Source organism: Leopardus geoffroyi, chromosome C3, assembly GCF_018350155.1.
Source record: "Leopardus geoffroyi isolate Oge1 chromosome C3, O.geoffroyi_Oge1_pat1.0, whole genome shotgun sequence".
NCBI lineage: Eukaryota > Metazoa > Chordata > Mammalia > Carnivora > Felidae > Leopardus > Leopardus geoffroyi.
In genome coordinates this window covers 82,754,809-82,770,414 of record NC_059338.1, presented here as the reverse complement: position 1 = coordinate 82,770,414, position 15,606 = coordinate 82,754,809, and positions in this window count along the sequence as shown.

The window sequence follows — 15,606 nt, the reverse complement described above, 5'->3', positions numbered from 1 at the left end:
ATTAAATCATAACACCCCAGATGCATGCAGAGATTGATACTATCCATCCAACGACACGGCCAAGGAAATTATAGGTTACTGTGAGACCTCAGGACGGTCTCCCCGCTGGTCATCAAACAAGATCTAGATAGTGTTGGATTTCCAGCAGGATTTCTTTGGATAATATGTGAAAGCCAAGATGCCTTACGTGGTTGAGGGAAGGAACAAACAGAAAGCAGGTAAACAGATGTCGATCAAAGCGCAACCTTCACATTGCATGGCAATCATCTTACTCGGCTGTCTTGTCTACAAGTGTGTAAAAAGCTTGAGGGTTGGAACCATGCGATCTGTTCGTCTTTTTAACCTCAGCGTTCTTCCTAGGGCCTCATATACAATGGCTCCCCATTTAATGGTCCTTGAGTTGCAGAACAGGTTTATTCCCCGCCCCCCACCCAAATTTTCAGCAAGCACATAGGGACCGGAGCAAAAATTTCCTTGGGTACTTTAGGTGTTTTCAAGAGAGAAGAGTCTTTCCTGAAGTCACCTTAGATTTCTGAACAGTAACCTGATTCCAGCGGTAAGCTGGAGCTAGCTGGCTTGTATCAGCTTGTGAGAGCCAACGGTTAACTACCAAGAAACGTCGGGAGCCGGTTGTTAATATCTGGGTAGCTTCAAACTGACCGTGGAGGGAGAATTTATGCCCCAGCAACTGGCAAGCACTACAAATCAGAGGTTTCTCACCACCATCTGCCCCCAGAGAGCCAGTTTCCCAGCACACCATGGCCGACATCTAAGCCCCACACTCCAGATTTAGTTTTCAAACAATCCTCCTCTGGTTGCAGATCTCCAGTAGCTGCAGCTAAAGAGAGCTGATGTAGGTAATGACCAACAGTTCAGGGAAAGAGAGAAGAAGGAAATGTACTGCGCTTCATACAGTGCCCTTAAATGGCACCTATGCAATTCAGGAGATACTGGTAAAGAGCACAGCGTTGGAACTAAGAATCTCTTTTTAGGACAAGGGATTTATTAGCTCTAAGCCCCAGTTTCCAACCCGTAAGTGGGACTAAGTGACTAACTACTTCCAATGGCTGGCTATGAGTCTTAAACAAGATAATGTACACACTAAGAAAATATCAGCCACTTCTTGAACATATACCACGTGAACGTACACGAACGGATGTTGTTTCACGGCCATAATTCCTTATCCGAAGCCCATAGGGCCCGAATTACTTTGAATTCAGATATTTTGGATTTTTAGGAAGATGATACAGTTCAAATAGTGCGTGCGTGCATGTGTGTGTGTGTGTGTGTGTGCGTGTGTGAAATACCCCAGAGAGATATCAGAGGGATCTAAGGCAGCTCTCTGTAACCAAATACATTCGTTTTTCTACAGCGAAATTCATGAAGATTCACTCTAAATGAGAGTAAGAAATATTATAAATAGGCTCAAGTTAATTCAGGTCAGATTTAGTCATCAAACGAGTGTGCATCGAATTACAAAAATATTTTCAGTTTCCAGAGCCATTTGGATTTTGCATTATGATTGGGGATTTGGGCCTCTATTATTGATATTGTTGTTAGTTGGCCATGCCCAGTGGAATGATTTCATAGCCAATATTTTCTGGGGAATTCTGACTTCAAAGAGCCAAATACATCTTTTCCTTAAACCATCAATATGGTCCAGAAACTTCAGCTTTGTCTCTCATCCTGGCTTTCAGATCACGAATGGATATAAATATTCTTTGTGTGATTCATAAACGAAGACAGTCGCTCTCGGTAGAAATCACCTTGATCTCTGAAGGAACTGCTGGTGTAAAATATGCTGCCAGCCTTTGCTTTGGGGTATTTGGAAAAGCCGTCGTCAGCCCTAAACTCACTCCTGAAAAATTCCCCTTCCCTTTTAGATATTCCCTCTTCAAAGAACAAATTTCTCAATATGGGCTTCCCCCATGCCCTCTGAGGTATAAAAATATGGGTCTGCATTTATATTTCAATTCTTCCAAAAGTAGAGGTGGCTTTTTTTTTTTTTGCTACTTGTTTTGTTGAGAGAATGTTGCATTGTTAGTTATGAACCTAAGTCAACAACCCTCTCTTCCTGCTGAAGAGGCAGCAGCCCAGATTTCCATGTTCTGACTCTACAAGGCATGACATTCTGTTTTATGGTTTCTTAACAGGATAATGGCTTGGACATTTCTAGAGTGGATATGATTATATTTGTTGATTGGGTTTGTTAAAAATGCACTCACATTTGGCCTTTGCTAACATGAACATTAAATACATCACAGACATTAATGATCCCAGATAGTCTGCCCATTAGGACATTAAGAGGCAGATCTGATTAAAGAGACGCGTACTCTGTACTTTACAGGCAAAATCACTCATACTTCCTTGGATTAACTGAATGTTAAGGACCACAGATATTAGGCTCTTCTGGGCACACAGCTCTTCTTTCTAGTTCTCTAGACTGATAACAACAACAGGGGCAACGACACTAAGAATTAAGTATCTAACCATTATTACTACGAGGACTTTTCCTGCTCCCTGTTGATATTCCGGGCATTTTGCTAAGAAGGAACACAACTGGAGAATCACACAATCACACTTAGAAATCCCAGCTCGGATAAAAAAATTCAGTCATATATGTCAGACTGTATTTCAATTTCCTAATATGTAAAATAAAATAATTCAAGAGGCGCCTGGGTGGCTCAGTCCATTGAGCCTCTGACTCTCGATTTCAGCTCAGGTCGTAATCTCACAGTTCATGGGTTTGAGCCCTGAGTCAGGCTCTGCACTGACACTGTGGAGCCTGCTTGGGATTCTCTATCTCTCTCTCTCTCTCTCTCTCTCTCTCTCTCTCCTGCTCTCTGCCCCTCCCCTGCTGTCACTCTGTCTTTCTGAAAATAAACTTTAAAATAACAATAATAATAAAATAAAATAATTCAACCTTTCAAAAAATATAAGAACATATTTACTATGTACTTAATATATATGTACTTAAAACATATAACATATTTACTATGTACTTAATAATACATATACAGGGGGCGCCTGGGTGGCGCAGTCGGTTAAGCGTCCGACTTCAGCCAGGTCACGATCTCGCGGTCAGTGAGTTCGAGCCCCGCATCAGGCTCTGGGCTGATGGCTCGGAGCCTGGAGCCTGTTTCCGATTCTGTGTCTCCCTCTCTCTCTGCCCCTCCCCGGTTCATGCTCTGTCTCTCTCTGTCCCAAAAATAAAAAAAAAATAAAAAAAAAAAAATAATACATATACATATGAACACATATACATTGATATTGATCTATATAAGTGAAATCCCTACAGCACAGTATCTCACTTACTATTCTCATATTCCAACATGATGTCTTTTTTTTAATGTTTATTTATTATTTTGAGAGAGAGAGACAGAATGCAAGTGGGGGGGCAGGGAGAGAAAGAAGGAGACACAGAATCTGAAGCAGGCTCCAGGCTCTGAGCTGTCAGCACAGAACCCAGCACGGGGCTCGAACACACAAACCGCGAGATCACGACCTGAGCCAAAGTTGGATGCTTAACCGACTGAGCCACTCAGCCTCCCCTTTGATGTCCTTTTTTAAATATGAACTTTCAGTTTGAGAATGCTTTTAGATTTATAGAAAACTTACAAAAATGTTATGAAGTTTCCCATATACCCCTCATCCAGTTTTCCCCATTTTTACAACTTACTGTGATATGTTTGTCAACGCTGAGAAAACAACACTGGTACAGTAATCTTACCAAACTCTAGACTTTATTTGAATTTCACCAGTTTTTCCTTTTTGTTTTAAGTAGGCTCTATGCCCAATGTGGGGCTTGAACTCATGACCCCAAGATCAAGAGTTGCCTGCTCTATTAAGTGGTGACCCTCACCAGTTTTTCCTTTAATGTCACCTTTGTGTTCCAGAATCCAATTCAGGACACCATATAACATTTAGTTATCAAATCTCCCAATTCTTTTAGTTTGTGGGAGTCTCTCCATGTTTCCTGTTTTTTATGATCTTGTCAATTTTGAGTAACTCCTTTCTGTTTGAGAGGCAGTATGTCACAGTTATCACGGAGAACTTGAAGTCAGACTAAGACATCCATTATGATTCTACAACTTACTACTCATGTGACCAAGGAAAAGCCCTCCTGGCTTCAATTCGAAATGGGAATAATACCACCTGCCTCACAGGGTTGTGTTAAGGATATAAAATTCTAAATGTATTGGCAAATACGTGGTTCTCCAAAGAAACAGCCAATAGATGTGTGTGTGCATGTGTGTGTGTGTGTGTGTGTGTGTGTGTGTGCATGCATGTGTGTGTGTTATAAGGAATTGGCTCACATGATTATGGAGTCTGGCCTGTCCCAAGATGTGCAGGGTGAGTTGGCAACATGGAGACCCAGGAGCGCTGATGGTGAGTTTCTTTCTGAAGGTCAGCACTTTCAAGACCCAGGAAGAGCCAATGCTTCAGTTTGAATACTGGAAGCATGGAAAAAAGCCAATGTCCTAGTTCAAAGACAATCAGGCAAGGAAAATCCCCTCTAACTCAGGAGAGGGTCACCCTTTTGCTTCATTCAAGCCTTCAACTTGGATGATACCCACCCACATTAGGGAGGACAATCCACTTTATTTGGTCTGCTGATTTAAAAGTGAATCTCAGCCCAAAACACCCTCACAGAAAAATAACAGAATGAGGGTTGACCAAATATCTGGATACCTCAAAGCCCACTCAAGTTGACACATAAAATTAACCATCCTAGTAAGTAATATGCCCCATACCCACAGGGCTTTTCAGAAACAGTAGCTATGATTATTCTTACGCTACGATGACTCAGAAGACGCTTGAGGCTTTTGTTTCCCCTTATAAATCTCCAGTCACAGGACTGAAACAAGACCTTGGATGCTGCTGAGCCGGCTGTTGTTTTCAAAATGAGCTTAAAGCAATAAAAAATACCTTATATTTATTTGGTGCTTACTATTTGCCAGGTACCATTTTAAGCACTATGAGGTGATTTAGTCCTCGGGGAAACGATTATGAGCAGGCACTATTATTATCTCATTTTGCACATGGAAAAACCACAGTTTAGAAAAGTAATTATACCATTTTAGTTGCGAATGAAAGACCGCTGACTTTTATTGAGTGCTTTCTATAGAGGAGACATTATCCTGAACACGTGAAGTGGATTATGTCATGGAATCTTCACAACAGATTTATTTCATATAAAGTCTTATTAATGAACCCATTGTATAGATCAGATACTTACATCTTACAAGACATTTTGTCTGAGATCATAGACTTCAAAGAGAGATGCTTGGATTACAGGTTGAGTCTGACTTTGGGACTTTTGCCATTGGCCTTTGTACTACTCAGACTTCTCCATGTTTGCTAAGAGAATGGGTGGAAGAAAGTACAAAGATACCGGAGCCAGGAGATTGGAATTCTCAGATATGGTATTAATGTCCTGGGATACCTTGAATAAGTCACTACTCTCCTGGCCTCAATTTCATCTCGTAAAAGGAGGAGGGTTAGGGCCAGACGTTCTGGTTGCATCTCTCCCTGCTTCCCAAAGGAAGTAGCCATAGTATAATGGAAGGACTATGGAGTTTGGGGTCCAACAGACCTGGACATGAGCATCCCAGCATGCCCCTTCCTACCCCCCCTCTTACAAGTTCTACAGTCTTAAGTAGTTTGTTTAATTGGCCTATTCTCATTCTTTTATCCAAAACTATAAATGAAGCATCTATTTTGTGCTAGAGATAATATTTCGCTGGGATGAACACATAGGTCACATCCATGTCTTCATGGATTTTATTATCTAGTGGAAGAAAAAGAGAAATGCTCACTTTTGCCTTCTGGGGAAAAAAAAAAACCCAGCTGAGGCCACTGATACTTAGAGCACACAGTCATTTAACAAGGGTCAAAGACAACGCACACCCAAAGTACCTTGCCTCTGCCTAGCAGTAACGGTGCATTTTGCATATGGTTGAATGAGGTTTCGGTGCACATTGTGCGGGGAAATGCTTGAAATTTGTTTCTCAGTTGTTGCTTTCTGTTGTGAGCCAGAAGAGGTTTCTTTCCACCCCTTGGTATTCACATGGGTGGATCCCATGACTGAATTGATTTTATTTTCACAAGATAATTGCCCGAGGCCCGGATGGACCCAGGGGTTGAAACAAAGATGTGCGTTAGATTCTGCAGGTCAGGGATCTCTGTGCCACTTTCTCAAGGGCCTTGTGAAGAAGTGGATAATTGGAGCCAAAGAAGGCAGGAAATGCTTCATGCAAGGGCTGGTGCTGGGAGGGCGGTGCACGGCCGAGTTGTGGTTCAATTTCGCAGAGGGCTTGAGAGGCAAATGAGCAGGATGAACAGATGAAAAGCTGACCTTCACCACCCACTTCCTGGAGGATCTCAGGCGAATCACTGCTTTCGTGACCTTCCTTTTCCTCATCTGTAAAAACCACCCTCTTGGTGCACTTTGAGAACAGGGTGCTCACCTTTATGGTAGCACCTAGCATTTTATGTTAGATTCATTGTTTTCAGTTGGGTCACTTCTGTCCCCAATCTGCAGTCTCTGCCCTCGTCCAACCTTTGTCACCCCTGGCTTGAATCACATCAAAACACTTCTACACTAAGGCAATTTTTCCACCTTTGTGCCCTCTCTGATCTATTCTCTTTACTGTGGATGAGTTATCATCTCAGATTGCAAATATGATCACCTACTCCCTCACTTGCCATACTTAAGAGGCTTCCCACCATTCCTGAGATAGCTAATGACAGTCTTAGTACAGCTTCTAAGAATTTTCCAGGCTTATCTCACTCTACTCTCTTCGTACCCCCTGACCTCCAGCCACACCGGCCTCCTCTCATTTCCTCCTGACTCCACAGCCCTTACCCTGTGTGTCCCCTCTGCCTGGAACACCTTTCCCGACCTTCATCTTGGCTAGTTGCCTTTAACTCATTCTTTATGTCTTAGTTCAAATGTTACTCCCTATAGACTTAGCCTCATGCCTAAGATTAAGTGCAGGTCCCTGTTTCCTTCCTAGATTTACCATAATTTGTCATTTTAGAGGTGTATTCTTTTGCGTTCATAGTCTAGAATGTTTGTCTCACCCATTTGACCATGAGCTCCATGAACATAGGGAGTCCACATTTTATTCTTTTATTCTTGTAATCCTGCACAGTGCCTGTTACATAGCATGCCAAATGAATATTTGTTGAAGGAAGAAGTGAATGAAGAAATGAGCAGATTTATCTGTCCTCCGTCTTGGAGACTGGGGTCTAGGCCTTCTTTATTATGGGCCTAGCACTTAGTAAAGTGCTTGGAATGAACAGGAAGTTTTCTACTAGCATGTGTTGAAAGGAGACACCTCATGAACAGTCATACTGGATGATTTGACAGTCTCACTCCAACAATACATTTCTGTGATCTTGAGTCTGTGGTTCTCCACCCCCGTCAATGACAGCAAGTTGGCTGTGTCATGTCATGCCTTTGCAACATCTACTCATAATTAAACCAAAACCCAAAACTCTGGACAAAGCCTTTTTATTTTCAATAGAGTTTAAGATGTTTTATGGATCCAAACTATGTCCATTACATTTGTCACCATCTGACTTTCCCGTTACTCAAAGACATATGTCTGCTGACTTCAGTGGGGACCCTAGTGCTCCCTGGGCCACTGGGGTGACAGCCAGTGGTTGGATAATCTAAGAAAAATGGGGACAGAGGGAGTACAAAATGTTAGTTAAAATAAAGCTCATGCAAAGGGAAGTAGGGTCCCACACAGGAGAATAACAGCAAACTAGAGGTTTTGGCTCAGGGTATTTTATAGGCTGTGTGCTCCTGTGTTATCGTAAGGGCACCCAGAGAGAGGCCCTCCAGAAAGAGCCTGGTGAGCCCTTGCATGGAGAAGCCAAGCCCTCAGACTTCTGACTTAATGCCCCTTCTCTTCTAAAGCACCAGACTGGGGAAGAGCGGTCTTTAGAAATAAAACTGCCCTGTGGAAGACTGGAGAGAATTCAGGAGTCCTGAGGATAAAAGTTTAAAGAGAATACCTCTCCGTCTGGTGGATAATCCGAAAATCAAGGCAGCCTTTTAGTTTTCACTGAAGTCAACCCCGGCCAAAGTCTCTGCATAATTAATATAATGTTTGCATGGCTGTTCGAAGATTCTAGCGGGACTCTCACGTTTATTGTCCTCAGTAAATCCCACAACACCGTGACGCTGAGATGACTGTCCCCATCTCATGCAACAGGAAACTGGGATAAAGGGACGCCACCAGAGTCACTGCTACCAAGTGGAGGAGATGGGAACTGGGACTAGAACCCGCCAATGCCAGAGTGAAAGCCTGTGTTTTGTTTTGTTTACTTTTCTCCCCTATGATTTTCCGCTGCCTGGCCTAGGGGCACCCCTTTGGTGTGATCCTGTGACCGAATCAAATGGGCTCAGAGGCCTGATCGTTCTTTCAAAGACCTCGAATTGTGCTCTGAAGTTGGAGGAAATGAGAATAACATTCATACATGAATAGAGATCTGAGGAATTAGTGGATGTCAAGACTCCCTTCTGTAGAGCAATGCCGATCGGGTGGCTCTTTCGCATGGTTCCTGCCCCTGTCTTCCTTCAGGTCTCCAGTGTGCGGTATCGGGGCGACTTCAGAAGCCCCTAACAGGCATCCCTGCCCAAGGTTTTGCCTCCCCTGTCTCCTACAACCCACCAGGGCCCTGCCGGGGCCACAGTGGCATTTCTAAAAGATAAATTGGGGGTCACATAGTTTTCCTTCTCAAAATTCTTTGATGGTTTCCCATTACTCCAGGACAAAGGACAAACTCCTCAGCGGGACAGTTACAGCCATTCATAGCCGACCCATCTTGGCATTACTTTTTCATTTACCAACCTCACTTTTACAAAGAGCCTTCGGGGCCAGCGCGCGGCTCTGGGGAAACGCACGTGAGTAGGTCCGGTGTTCCGGAACTGCCCAATCTGGGAAGGGGTGTCGCATATTCTGGATTTTATACTCCGACCACTGTGAGGTTCTTCCTATCTCCTGGAATACCTCCTCCTTTCGAAAGCTCTGAGGGTGTTCGTACTACTCCCGCTTTCTAGAGAGTGTCTAGCCCAGAACCCCTCACACGGAGCTCTCCGACCACCAATTTTCCGCCTAGCAAATCCATCCTATAAGGAGATTCAAGTTGTTACCTTCTCTACTCTGCCAAGCTGTTCACAACCTGCAAGACGTTTGTTCAACTTTCTTTACCTGAATTAGAGCACACGCCGTTTCACGTCATCATTACTTGTGTGAGCTGTCATGTCCCCAAAGTCACTGTGACTACCTTGAGAGCAGGGACCCCACTTTCTCTATTCTCAGTGCCTAACACAGAGTGAGGCACCAGACGCAAGGTGCTGAGCTCCTTAGTAACACCATTTGCCCAGCTTCTTGCCTCGTGAATGAAGCATTGTTGTGGCTGCTCCGGCTGCAACCATTCCCCCTCCCCTCTCCCCCCAGATTTCCCTCTAGCCTCCCCCTACATGTCTGACACTTGGGTTTACGTTCCAGAACAATCTGTGGCCATCTGTCCTTCCTCATTCTTCAGAGGCGATCTTTCCACTGAAAGGTTGCTTTGCTCTGGGTAGCATCCGCTAGCATTTAGCCCACTGCCAGGCCCACAGAGAGATCTCAGGAGCAGCTGTTGCTTTTGGAAGATGATGGAGATTTGCTAAAATTTCTAGGAGCACATAACTACCACCCTTTGCTAGATGGATAGATAGATAGATAGATAGATAGATAAAATACGTGTATATATTACTATGTGCAACATATATATATAATGTAAGGTATATTATATATATATTACTCATATAGGTATATATACTACTATAAATAATGTGATGTAGAAATATTCAATATATGTAATATTACTCTGATATGTAATACATGTGTATATTACAGGTATGTATATTATAAATATGGCTATCTCTTGATTTTTCACCTTATCACAATTACAAAAGGAAAGCCATTCTCCCTGATTTTTATCAGTAAACTGCAGTAACCTGAAGACTTCTTGGGGAAGGGGCCATGTTTGGGCATATTTCTATTTTTAGCCTCTTGCAGACACCTTGTGTACGTCACTGCTCAATGAACGTATCGTAAGAATGGGTAAATGACCACGATGTGCACAATGTGTTAAACTTACACCACACGGGCAGTAACTTACGCGCTTTGCATCTATGTGGTTTCATCTAATCTATGAAATAACCTTGTGAAGTAGTTATTACATTCGCTCTGCAGATGAGGAAGCTAGGCTCAGGAAGCCTAAGTAAATCAGCCACGGTCACGGGTCTTGTAAGGAGCACAGTGTAATTCCAAAATAGAGCCAGCAGCGGCAAATTTCCGTGCTCTTAACCTCCATGCTGTGCTTGAAGGAAGTACCTTCACTCGTGAAAATAGAGCCACTGGGTAGAATGCAGGGCGCTTTGCTTTCCTCTGTGAAGAGAGACAATAGGTCTGTGCCACTTCCCCAGGAAGGGTCCAGACTCCGCTTCCCTATTCTATCATCTGTCACCAACTAATGCAAGCGGGGGGATCAAATGACCCAGTTTGTACGGGACTGGAGGGTTTCCTGGAATGTGGGGATTGCAGGGCTAAAGTCAAGGCCAAGTTCACCCTAAATTCAGGGCTAACATGAGAGCATACAAATACTCAAGAAAAAATTCCTTTGGTCACTTGCTTTATACCAACGAGTGTGCCTAGCACGTAGTGTGTGTGTGCGTGCACACGTGTGTATGCGTGCACCATATACTACTGCTGGGAGGAGATGGGGTGTATTTTCTTGTACCATTTTTTCAAACTCCAAAACAGAAGCTGGGCCGGACCAGAACGGAAGGAGCCGCCTTTCTAAGCTGAAGTTTAAGATACTTACCTTCACACTTTGTAGGTTAGGGAAACCACAAACAAGACACAGGCGCATTCTCCAACGCACTGCCCAGAATCACCCACAGTCTCACCTCTCCCAAACCGGACACATTTCCCACAGACTCAGCCTTGATTCAGGCCCTGCCAGAAATACAAGCAAATAAATACTCACGTAGTCACCCCGCCGTGACTCACGCGTATTCATTCACCATACGTAATCGCACACCCAAGTTTACGTAGGTCCGCGCACGTTATTGCAAACTTGCACACACATCTGCAGACCGCAAAAGTGGCGTAGACACATTCCAGATACCTTTTCAAGGGAGACGTTACTTGTATATGGACGTAATGCAATGTATCGTTCACGTTCACACAAAAGAGGGAATGCAACGCAAGATACATCACCGCAGAGACATTCATCGGTATACGCGCATCCACCCTCAGAACATGGCAAGGGCACACAGCTTTCTTTTACCCACTACGTTGGCTTTACTTACAGACACGTATTCACAGATGCTGACGTCTTTTTCCCTAAGCCACGTATTCTGTCTCCCTCAGAGGTACACACGGATTCGCATATGTGCATAAGCACATGTGTCTATTACCCCTTTCTCTCTTTTACCCACACACGTACAATATACCCTGGGCAGTTGCTTGACTTGTTCTCTGGGACAAAGCGGGGCACGAGGACAAACTTTAAGAAAGAAAGATAGATCGACAGAAAACAGACAGATGCAGCAGGCACACACCTATAAAGGCATACATATATTTTAACTGTCTCTTACATCTGACCATGCACATTTTCTGTCTATGCATCCCCAGTTAGATACACATCTCCAGGATCCACAAAGACAAAGAATCCCGGGCCAGACAATTCTTCCGAATCCCCGCATTGCCCCCTATACCGAAAAGAGCCGGCATGGTCCGCTGATTCTTCGTGTTATCTTCAAGGAAAACGGGGGGTGGGGTGGGGTATGCCTAGGCCAGTTGCACATGATCTGTGTAAAGCCCCACTGCCAGCCAGACGCCCAGAATTAGCAAGGTTCGAGAGGAAACTGACCATAGAGGAATGTTTTTCTACTTAGCCAAAAAGATCCGGCTCCTTTGAACACAGACTTTCTGCTCAGGCTCCTAATGCAGTCCACATTTGGCCATTAAATCCTAATTGGAGGCCTGCTGGGGAAGGTATGGGGGCCCAGGCTGCCAGCATTTCCTGGGTCACATCCCTGCAAGACCCGGCCTGACCCTGCGCCCTTGTGTGACCTGCCCTTTTGAACTCTTAATCCTGCTACTGGCCACAAAGAATTAGGAGCTCAATTTACTCCTGAAACCACAGGCACATCCCCTTTGGTCTTCCTCTTCTCGTCTGCCATCTCTTCTCCCCACCCCCACCCAGCGCCACACACATATACACGCTTTATTTTTCTTTCCTTTCCTCCTCCTGGGTGAGGAGGCAGGATGTCCTGTGGGGTCTTAATTGAAAGGCTCCAAAAAGCCTGAGACTTTTATGATGAAACAATTGTCCTTGGTAAATGTCAGGCTTGTATTTGATGATATTTATGACCTTTTTTCCATTAGCCTGTCATTTTCCTGAGAAATTATGACCCTGGCCCTGTCAGCCTAACCAGGCCAGTTTTATATATAGTAAGTGGTGCACAGATGAGAAGAATCTCACCCTCCTTAGCCCAAATGACTCTCTGTCACGTCAGATTCAGGGCATATCTCACCAGGTACCAAGAAGCAACCAGAGAGATAAGATAAGGCCGAAATAGCCTTGAAATGATCACTTTGGAGGGTCCGGGTGATCTTGGAATGAGAGCTAGCCTTAACTCTGCTGCTTGCTGGCTGTACTAATTTGCACAAGCCATCGAGCATCTTGGGTCTTCAGTATTCTCATCCAGAAAGTGGTGATAATAATATCGGCCCTGCCAAGGAGTTGCCATCAAGATCAAATAAAAAAAAGTTACAGGGAAAAGGGCTTTGCACAATTGGAAAACTAATCAGATATCATTAATATTATCGAAATAAGAAAGGGATTCTCCATTCATCAATGGGAACTTCAAGCCGGACTAAGAAATAGAATAATTGTCTTGAAATCTGAGGAAAATCACTAATCATGGCCAATGGCTACAATACACAGGAAGATAAATTTGGGTTCTAGCTAAGGAGTAATTTCTCAAGGATTGGAACTGTCAGAGGATGAAATGGAATGCTTTGGAGGCATTGCATTCCACATTCTTGGGGATATTTACCTATTGCCTCCTGATGTCAGTCTCTGCCTTGATTCTCCTGTAGACCGGTCTTCTCCAGTGACGGAGCCAACTTAAAGAAGGGTGGGACATAAATCGATAGCCCCCAATCTCCTTGTCTAGAAGGGTCTGGGCTTTAAGCACAAGTCTAGACCTGAACCCTAGGGTCTCCATCATGACTGCTGGCATGGCTCATCCTAAAGAAGATACGGTAGAGAACATGGGTGCTGGCATCAGAATCATGATTTCAGATCCTTACTAGCTTTAAGGCATTGAACAATTTAATGAAATTCTCTGAGCCTCAGTTTCCCTATCTTTAAAATGGGACCAATGATAACATCCACCTTTTAAGATCACTGTGGGATTAAATGAAATAATCTACTTAATGTACGTGGCCCAGTTTCTGGCACACAGAAAACTTTGGGTAATGTTAGCTTTGGTCATTAAATGATGATAGGGCCGGTGGTGAAGTCAATGATGGTGATCCAAAGTTGGATTTTCTTTAACATGGAACTTTCTGTAATAGACCCAGGAGCCAGTGTTCCATGGAAAGACCTCCGTTTGAGCCTGTTGCCAACAGACAGGGCACAATGAAGAAGAAATTAGAGGCTGCTACATGAAAATAACTAATTGGAGGAAGGGGATCTCATGTTAGGCTGAGTCAAGAACACAGCTTTGACAAAGTGGCACGTAAGGTCAACTCGACAGGACGAATCGAAGTCACCCAGGTGCGGAGCGGAGGAAAGAGCATTCGGGTAGAGAAAAGTACATGGGCAAAGGTCCTGGGACATGAAAACATTCGGTCAGTTGAAGTAACTGGAAAAAGACTAATGTGTCTGGAGCATGCTCGGTGGCACAAGGTGAGTTTGGTCAAAGGACAGGCTCTGCAGAGCCCTGAACACCAGGGCATGGAGTAGCTATCGGCAGAAAATCCCAACAGGAGAGCAGTATGGTCAGACTTATGCAGGTCACATTCTGGGAGGTCACAGGGCAGGATTTAAACAGCAACATCCCGGGGCACCTGGGTGGTTTGGTTCGTCGAGCCTCGGACTCTTAATATCAGCTCGGCTCAGGATTTTGCGGTTTGTGAGTTCGAGCCCCACATCGGGCTTTGCCCTGATGGTGCGGGGCCTGCTTGGGATTCTCTCTCTCTCCCTCTCTCTCTCTCTCTGTCCAGTCTCTCTCTGTCTCAAAATCAATAAACTTAAAAAATGTTTTTTAGACAGCAACATCTTACCGCAGCCTCATAGTGCTTCTGGTAGCCCTTGGCTGAATTCATGAAGGAGGGGAAGGCTGTGTGGTCATGGCTGCTGCCGCGTTTCATGCACAATCAATCAGTAGAGAACTCCAAAGTCACACGGAGACACTGGTGCTCCGCAGAGGCTTTGCCCCGGCACTAGAGTCTACACGTTCTGATTCTTATCTTTTTTTTTAATTTTTTTTTAACGTTTTATTTATTTTTGAGACAGGGAGAGACAGAGCATGAACAGGGGAGGGTCAGAGAGAGAGGGAGACACAGAATCTGAAACAGGCTCCAGGCTCTGAGCTGTCAGCACAGAGCCCGACGCGGGGCTTGAACTCACGGACCGCGAGATCGTGACCTGAGCTGAAGTCGGACGCTTAACCGACTGAGCCACCCAGGCACCCCTATTCTTATCTCATATAGTATTACATTCCCAGAGCCTAGAAATAATGTATGACACATAATAAGTGCGCGATAAAATTTTTCAAATTAAATGAATCAGACCCGAGGACAGCCGAGCCAACATCACCAGTGGGTGGCTCCTTCAGCTCTGGAATCTAGGAGGACACACCTCTAACACACTGGTCCCAGGGGCACCCGGGTGGCTTAGTCGGTTAAGCGCCCTACTTTGGCTCAGGTCACGATCTCACAGTTCGTGGGTCCGAGCCCCGCGTCGGGCTCTGCGCTGACAGCTTGGAGCCTGGTGCCTACTTCAGATTCTGGGTCCCCCTCTCTCTCTGCCCCTCCCTCACTTGTGCTCTCTCTCTCTCTCTCTCTCTCTCTCTCTCTCTTTCCAAACAAACAAACAAAACAACAACAACAACACAACACTGCAAAATATAAAACACTGGTCCTCCTATCGTACTAGTCCACACACAGCCAAGGTGTTCTCGGGTCCCTACCATCCCTCTCAGGCTTAGTCCCGGCTGCCCATTTTTGGGAACTCTCGGTCACAAGCCAACACTCTCCTAAATAATTTTTTGCAGGCTCACCAGATATTTGACCCGCCTTTTTCGTGGACCAGCAGGTGGGAGAAGTGTAGGGAGTATGAGGTTACATTTTTGGCTTCCCTCAGTTTTCCCATATTTTAAATGGAGTGAAATAATGTTAAAAAATTAAATTCAATTTCCAGCGTCATACCTACGTGAATACTTTTTGCAATGTGATAAAAAGGATGCATTCCCAGCTGAAGAACTTGCAATAAGAAAACAATAACATGAAATATATTTTC